The following is an 18,859-nucleotide window of genomic DNA, read 5'->3' on the forward strand; positions in this document are numbered from 1 at the left end:
AGCAGTCATGAAACATAACGATCAGATAATCCTCTACAATGGCCAAACCCACAGGCTGCTATTTATAGCAGCCTCACTAATTATCACAGCTCCACCCAACCACAGGTGGCCTCATTTTCGTTGATAATCTCTCAGTTGTTGCTGCCTATGCATCACTCTCTGCATGCGTGGCTGTATCATTAACTCTTATTCTGAATCCAAGGAGGAGCTAGATAATTGATCTCCTTCTGAGCTGTCTACCACACTCTCCTCCTCCCTGTCACTCATGTCTTCTTGGTCAGAGGAGCCTTCATCATCAGATTCCACCGGGGGCAAAACAGGCCTGCAGCATGTGGATGTCTCCCCCACATCCACAGTCCTTGGGGCAGGAGCTGGGCTAGAGCTAACCACAACATTGTCTAGCTTACATTTCACATTTATTATGAATTGCTTTGTATTTACATTTGGAGCATAAATTACTGCCAAGGTTATCACCTTATTATTTATTTTCCCCTTAATGAATAACATTCTACCATCTTTATCCCTTTTAATGTGGGTTAACTCAAAAGGAACTCTTTGATGAATTAGTATTGCAACTCCTCTGCTTTTTGTATTCCCCCAAGATTCATAAATCCATTTCCAATCACTATTATTAACTAGTTTATCTGATCTTTTCCTTCCTTTGTGAGTTTCTGATAAAAACAAAAAATCAACTCTACTATCCCTGGCCAATTTCATAATTCTATAACTTTTTTTTGTGACGCCATTCCGTTCATGTTTAGTGACATTAAAATCCTTTCACCCATTATACATACTTTTAAGTGTGTTTCCCCCTCCTGCAAAACAGAGCCTAATGGAAAAATCTTTGTTAATTATCTTGAATCCCCACCCTAGTGCCCCTTCCCCTGCACACCCCCCAGGGGGAGTCAACGAAAAAAAAATCCTTTGATCCGAAGAGGCACCCATGGATTTGCTAATCCACTGAGGAGGCTCTCAACATTTTCTCTTTAAAAACAGTAAAGAAACCCCTCCCTCCTTCCCTCTTTATCCCCTGTTAATTAGAAGAGAATACACAAAAAAACCAAATCAACTGAGAACAATAATACCATTTTAACAATTCAGTTCTCATTTCTTCTTTTGATGCGTGGTTCTGGGTTCTTCTTTCTTCTCTTTCTCCTGGAGTAATGCCAACTCCTTTTGTGAAGTCGCAATCTTTTCATCTTTTTCTCGGTCTACGATGCAGTTTGATTCAGCAGTAAACAAGTCCCGAATCAAATCTTCAGTTTCTCTCCCCCCTTCCGCTGCAACTATCTTCTTCGCTGATGATGCCTGCTGATTTAAATCCAAATCGACCCCCAGTTGCTGAAGCATTTTCTTCCCCTCCTCCAAAGATCTTGCTTGAAATACTTTTGAATCTCTAAAAACCATTATTGTCACTGGGTATTTCCAGGTAAAGCAAACTCCACTTTGGAATAGAAGATTCGCGATAGGTCTCATTTGGTTTCTTGCCTGCAGTGTCTGAGCAGACAGATCTTTTAAAACACATATTGGAGTGCCTTTATAATGTAGATTTGAAGTTTGCTTTAATTCTCTGTAGATCTTAGCAGCCCTCCTTTCCGAGATAAATCTCACAATGATATCTCTCTGGTTGCCTGGATTCCGAGGGCCGAAACCCCAATGAGCTCTTTCAAATTCATTTAAATCAACTTTGATCTTATTTTTCTGAAGCCACTGATGGATCGCTTGAATAAGTCTTTTGCTTTCAGAAAAGTCTTGTTTAAAGCCTCTTAAATGTAAATTGGATCTTCTTTGTCTTCTAGATTATTTATGCGTAGCTCATGATGGCTTTTTCCCTCCTCCAGTTTCACAATTCTCCTGTCCTGTGATTTAGACTGGTCTTTTAACTCCTTAACTCCTGCACTCACAGCAGCTATAGCCATTTGCATCTCTTTGAGCTGTTGTCCCATATTTGCAAATGCCGTTAAAAGTGAATCCATTTCCCCCCCAAATCAGGAGTAGTCGCCATTTTTTCTTTGTTCTCTTTTTTTTTTCTACTCACAGTTTAAAACAGTAACTTGCTTCTCTTTTTGAGATGATCCAAACACATTTTCAAAAGCTCAGTTTGATTCTCTTCCTCTCAATCCACTTTTTACCAAGCCTGAGAGGGTTGTCAGGGGTTAATATTTACTTTTCTAATTTACATTTAGGAGCCTCCCGTAGAGGCGTCTATCTCAGTCAATGCATGTGAAAATCCCAGGTGCTGTTCGTGTTGAGCTTTTGCTGTTCTTATGTTTTGCTTGCAGGTTCTGGCTGTTTGCTGATATTCCATCTTGGTTATGAGTCCTTCTTTCTATTTGTTGTATTTGGCTTTTTCTTCTTTTACGTTGTCTGCGAGGTCCTTGTTTAGCCATGATTGTTTCATTTTAGTTTTTCTGCTTTTCTTTTTCGTGGGGATTGAATTGTTTTGGGCCTCAATGATAGTGTTTTTTAGGGCTTCCCAGACATCCTGTGTGGATTTACTCTTAAGAAGTTCCTTCCAGGGTTTATTCTTCAGGTTCGCTGTGAGCTTGTTAAAGTCCGCTTTTCTGAAGTCTGGGACTGTAGTTGAGTTGGGTGTTGTAGTTAGTGATTGCACAATGTTGAATTTTAGGATGGTATGGTCACTCTCACCTAGCGTCCCTTCTCCTTCTATTCCCTCAATCATTTATTCCCTGATTGTTAAAATTAGGTCTAGTATTACAGTCCCTGTGGTTGCTGTTTCCACTTTTTGAGTTAGAAAGTTATTAGCGAGGCTGGTGAGAAACCTGTCAGACTTTCCACTTGGTGCTGAGTTTGTTTTCCAGTTAATGTCAGGGTAGTTAAAGCCCCCATTATTATTGTGCTGTGCTTGTTGCATATTGCTGATAGTTGGGTTGTAAAGAGGTTGTCCATTGTATCTGTTTGGTTTGGGGGCCTGTAGTAAACTCCAATTGTAATGTTGTCCTTTTTTTCTTTTATGTTAACCCATATGGTTTCAAGGAGGTTATCTTCTTTGGATTGATATAGCTCAGTGGCGGTGTAGTGGTCTTTTATGTATAGTGCAACTCCACCTCCTTTCTTGTTTGACCTGTTTTTCTTGAAGAGATTGTAGCCCTTTATCTGTGTGTTCCAGTCATGTGATTCGTCCCACCATGTTTCTGTAATACCAATTAGATCGTATTGGCCCTCATGCATTAGTACTTCTAGCTCGTCTTATTTGTTCCCCAGGCTTTGTGCATTAGTGTACAGGCATTTTAGGTGTTTGTGTCTGATTATGGGTGGGCATTTTTTATCCTCTGAAATGTTAGTGGGCTTAATTTGCACTCCTTTCTTATTTGGTTCATTGTTTAGTCTCTTACTTTGGTCACCCGCCCCTCTCAGATCTAGTTTAAAGCCCTCCTGATAAGTTGGGCTAGTTGGTTTCCAAGGAGGTTCTTTCCAGCTCTGGTAAGGTGTAGTTCGTCTGTTGCTAGGAGCCCTTTTTGAAGGTATTGTAGACCATGGTTGAGGAACCCAAAGTTGTTTTGGCGACACCATCTCTTTAGCTAGTGGTTTATTTGTGGGATTTTGCATTCTCTGTCAGGATGTTGTCCTCTTGTGGGTAGAATAGAGGAGAAGATGACCTGTGCCCCTATCTTTTTGACTGTATTGCCCAGGTGGTCAAAGTCTTTTGTGATTTGGTTCATGTCTTTCATTGTGTCATTTGTTCCTGCATGGATCACTAGTAGGGGGTAGTAGTCAGTGGGTTTTAGGATTTTAGTGAGGTTTAGCGCTATGTCCAATATTCTGACTTCAGGGAGGCAGCTCAACTCTCTGGATTGCTTGTCTGGTCTGCAGATGGCAGGTTCAGTTCCCCTGAGAGTTGAGTCACCAATTACCAGCACTCTCCTTTTCTTTTTGGTTGGACTGGGGAGAAGAGGGCTAGCCTTCGTGATGACTGTGTTTGATGGTGTTGTATTGTTGTGCTTGGTTCTTGATGGCTTCTTGTCAGGTGTTTGTTGATCTTCTTGTGCCAGGAGTACTGTATATTTGTTACTTGTAGGCACTGGGGTTGGAGGGAGGTGGGTTGGAGTTGGTGGGAGTTTGGGGATGGTTTGTTTTTTTCTTCTTTGGTTGATGTGTGTCCAGTCATTTTCAACCTCGGGGGGGGGGTGTTGGTTCTGATGTGCTCTTCTGTGGTGTTGGATGTGTTAGGAGTATATTGGTCTTTCTTGTTTTGATGTTCGTGCTGCAGGGTTTTGAGGTTTCTCTCTAGGTTTTCTATTTTTTCCTCAAGTAATTGGATTACTTTACATTTATTGCAAGTGAAGTTTTGGAAGTTTGAGCGTAGGAGTGTATACATGGAGCACAGTGTGCAACTCACTTCGAAGTCAGCTCTTTCATCTTCTTTGTGTGTGGTGGGTTTGTCTTCCATGTGGGTAGTAGGAGTGTCTTCTCTCTGAGTGCATGATTCATTCTTCATAGTAGGAGGCTGGTAGTGGAGTAGTTGATGAGTGCTGCTGATGAGTGCTGTTTTTGTATTTAGTTGTGTTTTGGCTGGTCTTGTTTTTGCTGATTTATTAGTTGATTATGCTTTGATTAAGCGTAAGGCTCTGGGGAAGCTCCTGCATCAGCTGGGTGCCGGATTTGATGCCAGGGGCTTGAGGAGGGCTCTGGGCTGAGTTAGAGTCCTCTGTTGTTGTCGGGGGCTCTGGGGAGGCTCCCACGTTGGTAGAGTGCCAGGTGTGATGCCGGGGGCTCAAGGAGGGCTCCAAAAATCTTGCCCCAAATCTCTCCAAAAATCGCTCTCCCCAAAGCTTCCTATCTAGCCCCAAATCTCTCCCAAAGTTGCTGCCCTAAAAGCTTCCTATCTAGCCTCAAATCTCTCCAAAAATCGCTGCACCCAAAGCTTCCTATATAGCCCCAAATCTCTCCAAAAATCGCTGCCCCAAAAACTTCCTATCTAGCCCCAAATCTCTCCAAAAATCGCTCTATCCTGGTTCTTACCAGGTAGACAAATAAAAAACAATCTTAGAATGATTATCAATACATTAGAATATTATGAATAACATTTTGGAAAACCAGTAACACTAATGTTCCTCGATGCCAAAAAAGCTTTTGATAATGTAAACTGGACTTTTATAAAAATAAATTAAATAAAATGAGATTTGGCACAAAATTTGTAAATTTAATTCACGCAATATATTCAAAACATTCCTTCCTCCGCCGCCGCCAGCATCCAGCTCTTCCTCCGCTTCTTGCTTCTCTACAGAATGACAGCCGGGCGGAGCCTGGCGGCGGCGGAGGAAAGCAAATGCGGCTTGGAAGCTGGGAGGGGGGCGGAACGTCTTTGGCCACTTAGCTCTTCCTCCGAAAGGAAAGCGTGGAGGCTGCCTCTCTCCTCCCATATTCCGTCCCCCTCCCAGCTTCCAAGCCGCATTCGCCTTCCTCCGCCGCCGCCAGCATCCAGCTCTTCCTCCGCTTCTTGCTTCTCTACAGAATGACAGCCGGGCGGAGCCTGGCGGCGGCGGAGGAAAGCGAATGCGGCTTGGAAGCTGGGAGGGGGGCGGAATATGGGAGGAGAGAGGCAGCCTCCACGCTTTCCTTTCGGAGGAAGAGCTAAGTGGCCAAAGACGTTCCGCCCCCCTCCCAGCTTCCAAGCCGCATTCGCCTTCCTCCGCCGCTGCCAGCATCCAGCTCTTCCTCCGCTTCTTGCTTCTCTACAGAATGACAGCCAGGTGGAGCCTGGCGGCGGCAGAGGAAAGCAAATGCAGCTTGGAAGCTGGGAGGGGGGCGGAACGTCTTTGGCCACTTAGCTCTTCCTCCGAAAGGAAAGCGTGGAGGCTGCCTCTCTCCTCCCATATTCCGCCCCCCTCCCAGCTTCCAAGCCGCATTCGCCTTCCTCCGCCGCCGCCAGCATCCAGCTCTTCCTCCGCTTCTTGCTTCTCTACAGAATGACAGCCGGGCGGAGCCTGGCGGCGGCGGAGGAACACAACTGCAGCTTGGAAGCTGGGAGGGGGGCGGAACGTCTTTGGCCACTTAGCTCTTCCTCCGAAAGGAAAACGTGGAGGCTGCCTCTCTCCTCCCATATTCCGTCCCCCTCCCAGCTTCCAAGCCGCATTTGCCTTCCGCCGCCGCCGCCAGCATCCAGCTCTTCCTCCGCTTCTTGCTTCTCTACAGAATGACAGCCGGGCGGAGCCTGGCGGCAGCGGAAGAAACGCTCATACCCCAAATTTGGGCTCGTAAGTAGAATCAAAATATCTCTCCCCTCCTAGCTCGCATCTCGAAATGCTCGTATATAGAGCAGCTCGTATGTCGAGGTTCTACTGTATTTGGAATAAGATGTATATATGGATAAATAAGAAGAAAAATTAAATGGTAAACTTATGTGAGAATTATAAATATATTAAAATGATTAATCTTCTTTTTTTCTTTTTCTTCTTTATATATGAGTTTTTTTAGTATCATAAGGTTGAATAAAGTTTCTTCTTTTCATTTAAATCAATATGTTGAATTAAGGTATTAATAATGTATTCTTTTTCTGTAAAGAAATTTGACTTCTATGACAAGAGGGGAAATTGTAACCCCTACACCATATTAGATGTTTGTTTGTATGTTTGTCAATTTTTATGAAAAATTAATAAAGTTTTTTTTAAAAAGAAGTAAATATTTCGTGCGCCCCCCCTCCCCAACTCTCCACTGGGACAATTGTTTGCAATATTCAGCATGTTTTAACAGAAAAAACTCAACTGGCTTATCAGCATGTGTGCTGAATTTTGACAAAGGAATTCACATGAGACATTCAAGCAGAGAGTACATAAAAGTTTTATTCTCTCTGAGTTTTCCAAAGAACGGTTGGCCAAGTGTGGTATCTCCCCTCTTTGCTCTCCTTAACATAGTCAGCTAATGCATGCTTCTCTTCTTCCACTGTCTGCTTCACTTGCAAAAGCCCTCTGCCACCTATTTTCCTTGGTAAATACAGCCTGTCAACATCACTGCGGGGGTGTAGTGCATGATGGATTGTCATTAATTTTTTGGTTTTCCTGTCCAAGTTGTCCAGCTCTGCTTGAGTCCAGTTCACTATGCCAGCTGTGTATCTAATGACAGGTATGGCCCAAGTATTTATAGCCTTGATGGTGTGACCACCATTCAGTTCGCTCTTCAAAATTTCTCTGTTCCTCTGGATGTACTCTTTGCTGATCACAGTTGTTATTATTATTATTATTATTATTATTATTATTATTATTATTATTATTTTGGAGTGGCTTCAGTGGGAGGATTCTGATCTGGTATAGATTTAAATTGGTGGAGGATTGAAATCCAATCCAATGCAAACTGAGGAGTTTTAAAGGATTTTTACACCAATTTCTGTGGGAGTTTTAAGATGCCTCATTCAATGATTGTTTGGATCAGAAGTGTTCTGGCGCTTTGGCTCACTTAGATCAAAAGTTTAAAGATATGGCTGCTTAAAGATGATAGATAGAATAGTGGGAATCAGCAGTAGTGGAGATTTGTGACAGGGATCCTATGGTGGCTTTGTCTACTGATGGTGAAGAAGTGAAGAAAGGACTGGCCATTCTGGAACAATCTGAATGGGCAACATGACATGTTTGTGGGTGGGGGACAAGGGATGTGAATTTCAACTGAGTGAGAAACTCAGATCCAGGTTTCCCTGTTTAGGTGCTAGGATGGCTCCGGAAATAAATTGGAATTTAACTTGGATTCTGATTTAGTTTGGATGTTACCTGGAACTTTGACACATGGCCTCCCTGAAGGAATAAATGGAAACCTTACAAAAGACCTGGCCTGTAGTCAAGTTAGCACTAAAAGTCACTAGGGAAACATTTAAACATCAAGTAGACAAGAAAAGAACACAACTAAAACCTTTTCAAGTATGAGACAGAGTATATTTATCAACAAAATACTTGCAAATACTATAACCGTCAAAGAAACTAGACCCAAAGTTTGTGGGCCCATTCCCAATCACTAGAATCATCAACCCAGTAACAGCAGTTTTGAATGTTTTGAGACATTTGCCCAAACACTTAGACAGATACATCCAGTTTATCACATTGGCCTACTAAAAAGAGATGTCACATTCTCACTTAAACCCCCAAGAACCTGTACCACTTACACCCATAATGATTAAAGCACCCATTGCTCTACCTGGGTGCTTTAATCATACCCTTAAATAATGTTTTGAGACTTCAATTAGTCAAGAATACAGCCGCGCGAGCTGTTATGGGTGTACCCAGATACACCAATATTACTCCAACATTCTGTGAGCTGCACTGGCCTCCAATTGGTCTCCGAATGCAATTTAAGGTGTTGGTTATCACCTATAAAGCCCTACATGGCTTAGGACCAGATTATTTGAAAACACACATGCTAGCAGTCCTGGGGCCATTGAGTAATGGCATCCTACTCCAGCTAGTAGTATGAATGAGTGATGTTTGTATGCCTGCTGTACATTGAGTTTTAAATTTTGTATTCATTTTTATTATATGTATTTTGGGATTTTTAAAAACTTTATGTACTAATTTTACTGTTTTATGGTGACCTGAGTCCATCAAGAGAGGGGCAGCCTATAAATTTTATAGATAGACAGATGATAGATAGATAGATAGATAGATAGATAGATAGATAGATAGATACATACATAGATACATACATACATACATACATACATACATACATACATACATACATACATATATACATACATATTTACGGGACTGTCTTCTGCCTCATGTCCCAGCAACCGATTAGATCCCACAGAATTGGCCTTCTCCAGGTCCTGTCAGCCAAACAATGCCGGCTGGGGAGGCCATGGGAAAGTGCCTTCTCTGGGGCAGCTCCGGCCCTCTGGAACCAACTCCCCCAGAGATTTGCACTGCCCCCACACTCCTGGCCTTCTGAAAGGCCTTAAAAACTTGGCTTTGCCAGTAGGCCTGGAGCCATTGAGCTACAACACTCTGCTCTAGCCAATAGTGACAAATGATAGATGGATGGATGTTTTTTAAATATTGGGGGTTTTAATTCTGTGTTGTGGTTGGCTCTGGACTAGCTGGGGATTTTGATGTAGAATTATGGGAATCCTCGGTTTATTGGAGACCTGTTTGGTTGCCAGCTGAATTAGACAGTGAAATTAGTTCACAAGCAGAAGCAGACAGTGGTGGAGAGGAGACTGACAGGGAGATGGGTGCAGCCAGCCCACCAGTCAGTTCTCCAATTAGGGAGTCATCAGACTCTGAAGGGGACGCTGTTATGGAGGATCCTCGTGTGTGCAGGATTATGGCATGTAGGGATCAGTTGTGCAGGCGTCAAAGGAGATAAGAGCATACAGCTGTTCAAGGGGTAATTAAGTAATGAGTTCATGATAAATAAGGGAGGTTGGGACTGCTGGGACGTGGCGTTTTTCCGTATTATACTTGAGTATAATATTCACTGAGAAAGAAATAATTTTGTATTTCCATTAGAAGTACCATATTTTTTGGTGTATAAGATGCACCTTTTTACCTCATAACAGTGCTTAAAAATTGGATGCGTCTTATACACCAAATGTTGCCGAGGCCACCAGGCAGCTTTCATCAGTAGGCTGGCAGCTCAGCCCCGGGGATGGGCAGTGTGCCAGGTGTCATACCAGCAGCAAAATGTCACTTTCCAGGCAGCTGCCCAGGACCTCCAGCTGGCAGGGACAAGGCGGGCACGCAGCCCGATTTAGCTGGTCTCGGTGGAGGCAGCAGCGGCGGCAACTTCTATGATAGAATTACCGAATGGATTGATCAGGGAAATGCAAATGTGGTATATCTTGACTTGAGTAAAGCATTTGACAAAGTATCTTATTCCATCTTTATTGAAAAAATGGTCTAGTATGACATTGACAAAAGAACAGTTAGATGGATTCAAAACTGGCTTAGTGATCGTACTCAAAGAGTGGTAATAAATGGTTGCACATCCAATTGGAAGAATGTTTCAAGTGGAGTACAACAAGGGTCTGTCCTAGGCCCAGTGCTATTTAACATATTTATAAATGATCTAGATAAAGGAATTGAAGGAAAACTTATCAAATTTGTTGATGACACAAAGCTAGGTGGTGTTGCTAATACTAAACAAGACAGAGTTAGGATTCAGAGGGATCTAGACAGGCTTGAACAATGGGCTGAAACTAACAGAATGATATTTAACAGAGAGAAATGCAAGATCCTACATCTGGGCAAAAATAATGAAAACAGCACATATAGAATGGGAGGAATATGTCTGAGCAGCAGCACAGGTGAGAAGGACCTGGGTGTATTGGTAGATCACGGAATAAACATGAGTCAATAGTGTGAAGCAGCTGCAAAAAAGGCAAGCACAATCCTGGGATGCATCAAGAGGAGCATAGAATCTCACTCACATGATATAATTATTCCTCTCTACAGTACTTTGGTATGACCACACTTGGAATACTGTGTTCAGTTCTGGGGGCCCCAATTTAAAAAGGACATTGATAAACTAGAGCAAGTTCAGAGGAGAGTTACAAGGATGGTGAGTGGTCTGGAAATCATGTCCTAGGAGGAACGGTTAAAGGATCTAGGGATGTTTAGTCTGCAAAGAAGAAGACTGAAAGGAGACTTGATAACTGTCTATAAATATCGGAAGCAGAGGGATCAGCATTGTTCTCATTAGCACATGGAAGACTAGAAACAATGTAATGAAACTGCAAGGGAGTAGATTTAACATAGAAAACTTTCTAACAGTAAGGGTGATAAACCAGTGGAACAGTTTGCCACAGGAGGTGGTGGGCTCACCTTCACTGGAGGTCTTCAAACAGAGACTGGACATCTTTCTGGGATGGTTTAATGAACCCTGCATTTAGCAGGGGGTTGGACCCGATGACCCTGGAGGTCCCTTCCAACTCTATGATTCTATGAACTGCTGAGGCAGCTCTGGCAGCTTCCCTTTGAGGAGTAGCAGCACCGGGAATGTCATGTCCACACACCAGTCCCCCATTCCCGCCACCGAATTGCGAGGCTGAGTAGGTTGGCAAACAGGCCCTGAAGGGACAGAGCCGTCGTCCGCATAAGTGCCATATTGTTGAGTGGTGAGCTCAGCTCGGGTGAGTGGCTCTGACAGGGGCTGGGCAGGGGCTGCCTCTCCTCAGCTGAGGCAGCTTCACTCGGAGTGCCCTCAACGTGAAAGAAACGATTGAAGATGGCGGCACCAGCAGCACTTGGTAGTTTTAGGGCACTGAGTTTTTGCAGGCAGAGCAGGTGGGATTTGTGTGTGAGAGAGAGTGAGGAGTTGATGTGTTAATTACAGTACTCCCTCCCACCTTGGAGAGGGAGTAGTCAATTGTATTTGTTTTTGTAGTCAGTTAATTTGTTTTTCAACATTGGGGTGGGTGGGAATATGGTATGGATGAGATGAGTGACAGTAGTATGAGTGATAGATTTGGCCCACCTGACGCTCGGGAGACAGGAGAGGAAGGGGGATTGATCTCTGGGGTGGCAGAGGGCCGGAATATTCCTGTGTTGCTGGGGAGAGGCAGATATGGCGGGGGTCACAGAGTTAGCCGTTCCAGGGGAACGAGAGACCGTTGCTTAATAACGGTCCCTTGTTCTGGCTCTGTGAGCCCAATCTTGGGTACTGGTGATGAGTGTAACTCTGGCCCTGGGCTCAGGTTGCTGCTGCTCAATGCCAGCTCGGTGGTAAATAAAGCTCTCCTCATCCGGGATCTGATCCTGGATGAGGAGGCCGATCTGGCTTGTATTACTGAAACCTGGCTGGGCCCGGAGGGAGGTGTTCCTCTCTCTGAAATTTGCCCAGCCGGGTTTCAGATATGGCATCAACCTCGACCCCACGGAAGGGGGGGAGGAGTGGCTATTATAGCCAGGGAGAGCCTTTGCCTGCGTAGACTCATTGCTCCGGAAATTGCGGGTTGCGAGTCACTCTTGCTGAAGTTGGATTTAGGGGTTCAGGTGGGCTTATTTCTCACGTACCTGCCTCCCAGCTGCGTGTCAAAAGCCCTGCCTGTGCTACTCGAGGAGGTAGCCGGGTTGGCGGTGGAGTTCCCCGGACTCATTGTCCTGGGGGACTTCAACCTGCCGTCACTCGGTGAAACCTCTGGGCTGGCACAGGAGTTCATGGCCACCATGACAGCCATGGACCTGACTCAAGTAGTACAGGGTCCGACTCACGAGGGAGGGCACGCACCTGACATGGTATTCCTTTCCGAGCAATTGAGTAATGGTCCGAGACTAAGGGGCTTAGAAGTGTTGCCTTTGTCATGGTCAGACCATTTTCTACTACGGCTTGATTTCCTGGCTCCAATCCTTCCCCACAGGGAGGCGGAACCAATGAAGATGTTCCGCCCCAGACGCCTGATGGACCCAGAGGGCTTTCAGACGGCGCTTGGGGTTATTCCAGAGGCACTCGTCCACAGTTCGGCGGAGTCCCTTGCTGAGGCCTGGAATACGGCTGCGGCAGGGGCTCTTGACTGGATTGCGCCTTTGCGACCTCTCCGCGGTGCTAGACCCCGTAGAGCCCCATGGTTCAACGAGGAGCTCCGGGAGTTGAAACGCCAAAAGAGACCTCTAGAGAAGCGATGGAGGAAGAGTAGGTCCGAATCCGATCGAACACTTGTAAGAGCTTTTATTAAGACTTACAAAGTGGCGCTCAAGGCGGCAAGATGCGCGTACCATGCCGCCTTAATTGCATCAGCGGAATCCCGCCCGGCCGCTCTATTTAGGGTGACCCGCTCCCTTCTTAACCAGGGGGGAGCTGGGGAGCCCTTGCAGAGCAGTGCCGAGGATTTTAACACGTTTTTCGCTGATAAAGTCGCTCGGATCCGGGCTGATCTCGACTCCAATTGTAATACAGAGTCGACTGACAACAAGTCAGTCAAGGTGACTGGGGCACGTACTTGTCCACCTGTCTGGGAAGAGTTTGATCTGGTGACACCTGATGAAGTGGACAAGGCCATTGGAGCTGTGAGTTCCGCCACCTGTTTACTGGATCCGTGTCCCTCCTGGTTGGTTTCGGCCAGCAGGGAGGTGACACGGAGCTGGGCCCAGGAGATTACCAACGCTTCCTTGGGGAGGGGAGTCTTTCCATCTCTCTATAAAGAAGCGCTTGTGCGCCCCCTCCTCAAGAAGCCCTCCCTGGACCCAGCCATACTCAATAACTATCGTCCAGTCTCCAACCTTCCCTTTATGGGGAAGGTTGTCGAGAAGGTGGTGGCACTCCAGCTCCAGCAGTCCTTGGAAGAAGCTGATTATCTAGGTCCCCAGCAGTCAGGCTTCAGGCCCGGTTACAGCACTGAAACCGCTTTGGTCGCGTTGATGGATGATCTCTGGCGAGCCCGGGACAGGGGTTTATCCTCTGTCCTGGTGCTTCTTGACCTCTCAGCGGCTTTCGATACCATCGACCATGGTATCCTTCTGCACCGGCTGGAGGGGTTGGGAGTGGGAGGCACTGTTCTTCAGTGGTTCTCCTCCTACCTCTCTGGCCGGTCGCAGTCGGTGTTAGTGGGGGGTCAGAGGTCAGCTCCGAGGTCGCTCCCTTGTGGGGTACCTCAGGGGTCGGTCCTCTCCCCCCTGCTATTCAACATCTACATGAAACCGCTGGGTGAGATCATCCAAGGACATGGGGTGAGGTATCATCAATATGCCGATGATACCCAGCTTTACATCTCCACCCCATGCCCAGTCAACGAAGCGGTGGAAGTGATGTGCCGGTGCCTGGAGGCTGTTGGGGCCTGGATGGGTGTCAACAGACTCAAACTCAACCCGGATAAGACGGAGTGGCTGTGGGTTCTGCCTCCCAAAGACAATCCCATCTGTCCGTCCATCACCCTGGGGGGGGAATCATTGCCCCCCTCAGAGAGGGTCCGCAACTTGGGCATCCTCCTCGATCCACAGCTCACATTAGAAAACCATCTCTCAGCTGTGGCGAGGGGGGCGTTTGCCCAGGTTCGCCTGGTGCACCAGTTGCGGCCCTATCTGGACCGGGACTCATTGCTCACAGTCACTCATGCCCTCATCACTTTGAGGTTCGACTACTGTAATGCTCTCTACATGGGGCTACCTCTGAAAAGTGTTTGGAAACTTCAGATCGTGCAGAATGCAGCTGCGAGAGCAGTCATGGGCTTACCTAGGTATGCCCATGTTTCACCATCACTCCGCAGTCTGCATTGGCAGTTTCCGGTCACAATTCAAAGTGTTGGTTATGACCAGAATATCTCCGAGACCGCCTCCTGCCGCACGAATCCCAGCGACCAATTAGGTCCCACAGAGTGGGCCTTCTCCGGGTCCCGTCAACTAAACAATGTCGGTTGGCGGGCCCCAGGGGAAGAGCCTTCTCTGTGGCGGCACCGGCCCTCTGGAACCAACTCCCCCCAGAGATTAGAACTGCCCCTATTCTTCCTGCCTTCCGTAAACTCCTTAAAACCCACCTTTGCCGTCAGGCATGGGGGAACTGCAACATCTCCCCCTGGGCATGTTAATTTATATATGGTATGTTTGTGTGTATGTCTGTTAGTATATGGGGTCTTTCTTAAATCTTTAAATATTTTAAATTGTCAGATTATTTATGATTTGTTTCCACGTGTTGTGAGCCGCCCCAAGTCTTCGGAGAGGGGCGGCATACAAATCTAAGTAATAAATAAATAAATAAATAAATTTCCATCATGTAGGCAAATAGCCTTTCCAGTTCCAGAGTCATAATAACTCATTCTTAAGCAGTCAAAAAGGCAGCCCTAGGAAGAATGTGGGCATTAATGTCCCTTGCTTGTGAACCCCATTGGTCTGGCTTTTCATTTCAAAGGATGTCTTTAAGATGTCTTAAAGCTGTCAAGTTTGAAGACCTCTGAGTTAGGGGTTAGGAGTGCAAGGGTCTTCAAACATAGCAAGTTTAAGGCTTGTGGACTTCAATTCCCATTTCTGAGTTAGCATGACTGGTGTAGGAATTCTGGGAGTTGAAGTCCACAAGTCTTGAAGCTGTCAAGTTTGAAGTTTGTAAAAAGTGTACATGGTTTTAAAAAGTATACATGGTTTTTAAAAGTATACATGGTTGCAAAAGTATTCTGCTACACTGGTATTTTATTAAACAATATAATATTGCACCATTTAGTTTAGAATACTTTTTTCCTGGTTTTCCTCCTCCAAAATCTAGGTGTGTCTTATACACCGGTACGTCTTATACACTGAAAAATATGGTAAAGTACAATATAGAGGTAATGGTGGGAGACAAATGCGAGATGTGAAGTTTTCCTGTGCCCTGCGCATGCGTTTCATAATCATGTCTTTCTGAACTGTATCGTCGCATGAAGCGTAACAGTTTGGCGCAGCATCTCTGAATACAGAGATTAACAGATTAGTTTTAAAATATCAAAAAGGAGGACAGGTAGGAGGACACTTTTTGAGGAAGGACAGAACCTACAAAAGAAGGACTGTCCTCCCTAAAGGAGGATGATTGGTCACCTTATAAGTATGTCAGTAAGTAAATAAAGGTGAACACTTTGAAATCAAGAACATCCTTGATTCTAGAAGTCATCAAGGAAAAACCCAATACCACAAAAATGTGCTGAAAAATGTGCTGAAAAATCTGACCTAGACTTATACTTGAGTCACTGATGGCGCTCGCGCACTGCAATGTCCCGAGCGCCAGCAGCAAGGGTAGGCTGGACCCACAAGGGCATGCAACCATTCTGCCGAAGCTACACACAGCTTCAGCTGACCAGCGGCAGTCACTTCCGGGATTACTGGTCTTAGCTCTCCTTTTTTCCCCTCCTGCTGCTGCATCTGCACTCCTTACTTGCTCCCTGTTTTCTCCTTCCTGGCCTCGGCGAGCTTCCCTCTCTACTTGCCAGCTCCCCTCCAGCCTCATGCGGCCACCTCCCAAGGCCAGGAAGGAGGAAAGGAAAAAAGCAGGGCACATGCAGACAGCGGCAGCAGCAGCAGGAGGAAAAAGGAGAGCCCAACCATGCCGCACCAAAGCGGTGTGTGTGGCCATGAAGCCCCCACCACCAGCTCCAGTAATTTGCAAGAAAATTACCGGAGTGGGTATTAATTGATGGAAAGTTGAGGAACCCCCCACCCCATCAAGAAACACCTCGGTGGTGACATTCTGAGAGTTTTTGCTTCCCTACTCTGAAAACCCCATTTCTCGGCACTCTGCCAAGGCTGAGAGGAGAGCAAAAAAAAGGGAGTCTTGGCTTGGGGTTTTCTAGCCCCTGACATGTTTCTCTCGCTGCTGACAAGTTGTACCATCGCCGGCTCACCCGCCGCCCCCAAAGCCGGCTTTGTCCTCGACCAGCAGAAGAAGAAAAAAACCGTGTCCTTTCCCACGGCTGTCTTCCCTCGGGGAAGCAGGCGGCAGGGGAGGCGGGTGGCAGGAGGTGGCTTCTGGTCGGGGCGCCTGGAACCGAGTGAGTCAGACTCTCTTCGGCTGGAATACCAGAATAGCTCGGTGGAGGGAGCTCGGCAGGACAGGGCCCCATAGACTTGGCTGACTTGCTCGGTTCCAGGCATTCCGACCAGAAGCCGCCTCCCGCTGCCCACCTCACCTGCTGCCTGCTTCCCCAAGGCAGCTGCATCGTCCATGGCTTCTCCGCCCGGACAGCTTCTGCAGTGTAGCGTCCAGCTGCTTCACCACGAAGAGAGAAGAAGAAGCTCCGCAGAAAGTTTGTGTGCTCTTGGGAAGCCACTGATTGCCTGCCTCGCTTGTCCTGAGGAGCCTCTCCGTCTCTCTTAGGCTCAAATCTCAGAATGGCTCGGTGGAGGTGTGTGTGGGGGGGGATAAAGTTAGGAGGGGAGAGGGAGAATGCTAAGTGGAAGAATCGACAATAGCAGCCAGGCTTTTCTATCTCTCTCCCCCTTTGCCCAGTCCCCGGCCATGGATTACAGCGGCTTGCTTTTTGGCTGGGCACGATGGGGGAAAAGGGGTCTATCTGTCTGTCTATCTATCATCTGCAGTGAAGGGGGCTCCCTCTCCCATTTGCCTTCCTCTTCCTGCACTTTCTCTGGCAGCCGGGGGAGGGGAAAAAAGGTCCTTTCAGTAAAAAATAAATTGCACGCTCGCAAGATGCCAGAGAGAAGCATCTGAAGAGTTGCTTTTTGGCTGGGGACGATGGGAAAAAAGGGGTGTGGCCAGTTCATTTTATTTATTTTATTTTAGTTACTGGTCTGTCTGTCTGTCTGTCTGTCTGTCTGTCTGTCTGTCTGTCTGTCTATCTATCTGTTCTGTCAGGCTCCCACCAGATATGGTGGGAGCCTTGGAGCTAGCCATTCCAGGGGAAGGAGAGATCGCTGCTTAGTAGCGATCCCTTCTTCCGGCTCCTTGAGCTCAACCCAAGATACTGGTGATGAGTGTAATTCTGGCCCTGGGCTCAAGTTGCTGCTGCTCAATGCCAGGTCGGTGGTAAATAAAGCTCTCCTCGTCCGGGATTTGATCCTGGATGAGGAGGCCGACCTGGCTTGTGTGACCGAAACCTGGCTGGGCCCGGAGGGAGGAGTTCCTCTCTCGGAAATCTGTCCAGCTGGGTTTCGGGTATGGCACCAACCTCGACCCCAGGGAAGGGGAGGAGGAGTTGCTATTATAGCCAGGGAGAGTCTTTGCCTGCGTAGGCTCATTGCTCCAGAGGTTGCGGGTTGCGGGTTGCGAGTCCCTTCTGGTGAAGTTGGACTTAGGGGTTCAGGTGGGCTTGTTACTCACGTACCTGCCTCCCAGCTGCGTGTCAACAGCCCTGCCTGTGCTGCTCGAGGAGGTGGCCCGGTTGGCGGTGGAGTTCCCCGGACTTATTGTCCTGGGTGACTTCAATCTGCCATCACTCGGTGGTTCCTCTGGACTGGCACAGGAGTTCATGGCCACCATGACAGCCATGGACCTGACACAAGTAGTTCAGGGTCCGACTCACGAGGGTGGGCACGCACCCGATATGATATTCCTCTCTGAGCAATTGAGTAATGGTCTGAGACTAAGGGGCTTAGAAGTGTTGCCTTTGTCATGGTCAGACCATTTTCTACTGCGGCTTAACTTCCTGGCTCCAATCCTTCCCCGCAGGGAGGCGGAACCGATTAAGTTGTTCCGCCCCAGACGCCTGATGGATCCAGAAGGTTTTCAGAGGGTGCTTGGGGTTATTCCAGATACACTTGTTCACAGTTCGGCAGAGTCTCTTGCTGAGGCCTGGAATACGGCTGCGGCAGGGGCTCTTGACCGGATTGCACCGTTGCGACCTCTCTGCGGCACTAGACCACGTAGAGCTCCATGGTACAACGAGGAGCTCTGGGAGTTGAAGCGCCAGAAGAGACGTCTAGAGAAGCGATGGAGGAAGAGTAAGTCTGAATCCGATCGAACACTTGTAAGAGCTCATATTAAGACTTACAAAGTGGCGCTCAAGGCGGCAAGATGCGCGTATCATGCCGCTTTGATTGCATCAGCGGAATCCCGCCCAGCCGCTCTGTTTAGGGTAACCCACTCCCTTCTTAATCAGGGGGGAGTTGGGGAGCCCTTGCAGAGTAGTGCTGAGGATTTTAACACGTTTTTCGCTGATAAAATCACTCGGATCCGAGCGGACCTCGAATCCAATTGTAAAACAGAGTCGACTGACAACGAGTCAGTCGAGGTGACTGGGGCTAAACGTCTTTGTCCACCTGTCTGGGCAGAGTTTGACTTGGTGTCACCTGATGAAGTGGACAAGGCCATTGGAGCTGTGAGTTCCGCCACCTGTTTACTGGATCCGTGTCCCTCTTGGCTGGTTTCGGCCAGTCGGGAGGTGACACGGAGCTGGGTCCAGGAGATTGTCAACGCCTCCTTGGGGAGGGGGTCCTTTCCGGCCCTTTATAAGGAGGCACTTGTGCGCCTCCTCCTCAAGAAGCCTTCCCTGGACCCAGCCGTGCTT

General features: G+C 47.1%; 1 protein-coding gene across 1 annotated transcript in view; it reads left to right on the forward strand.

Annotated features, from left to right (window-relative positions):
- LOC139167142 (dystrophin-like) overlaps positions 1–18,859 on the forward strand; it is a 1,540,372-nt gene that overhangs the window by 624,837 nt on the left and 896,676 nt on the right. The gene's annotated exons all lie outside the window — the stretch shown is intronic.

This window comes from Erythrolamprus reginae, chromosome 4 (assembly GCF_031021105.1).
Source record: "Erythrolamprus reginae isolate rEryReg1 chromosome 4, rEryReg1.hap1, whole genome shotgun sequence".
Taxonomy (NCBI): Eukaryota; Metazoa; Chordata; class Lepidosauria; order Squamata; family Dipsadidae; genus Erythrolamprus; species Erythrolamprus reginae.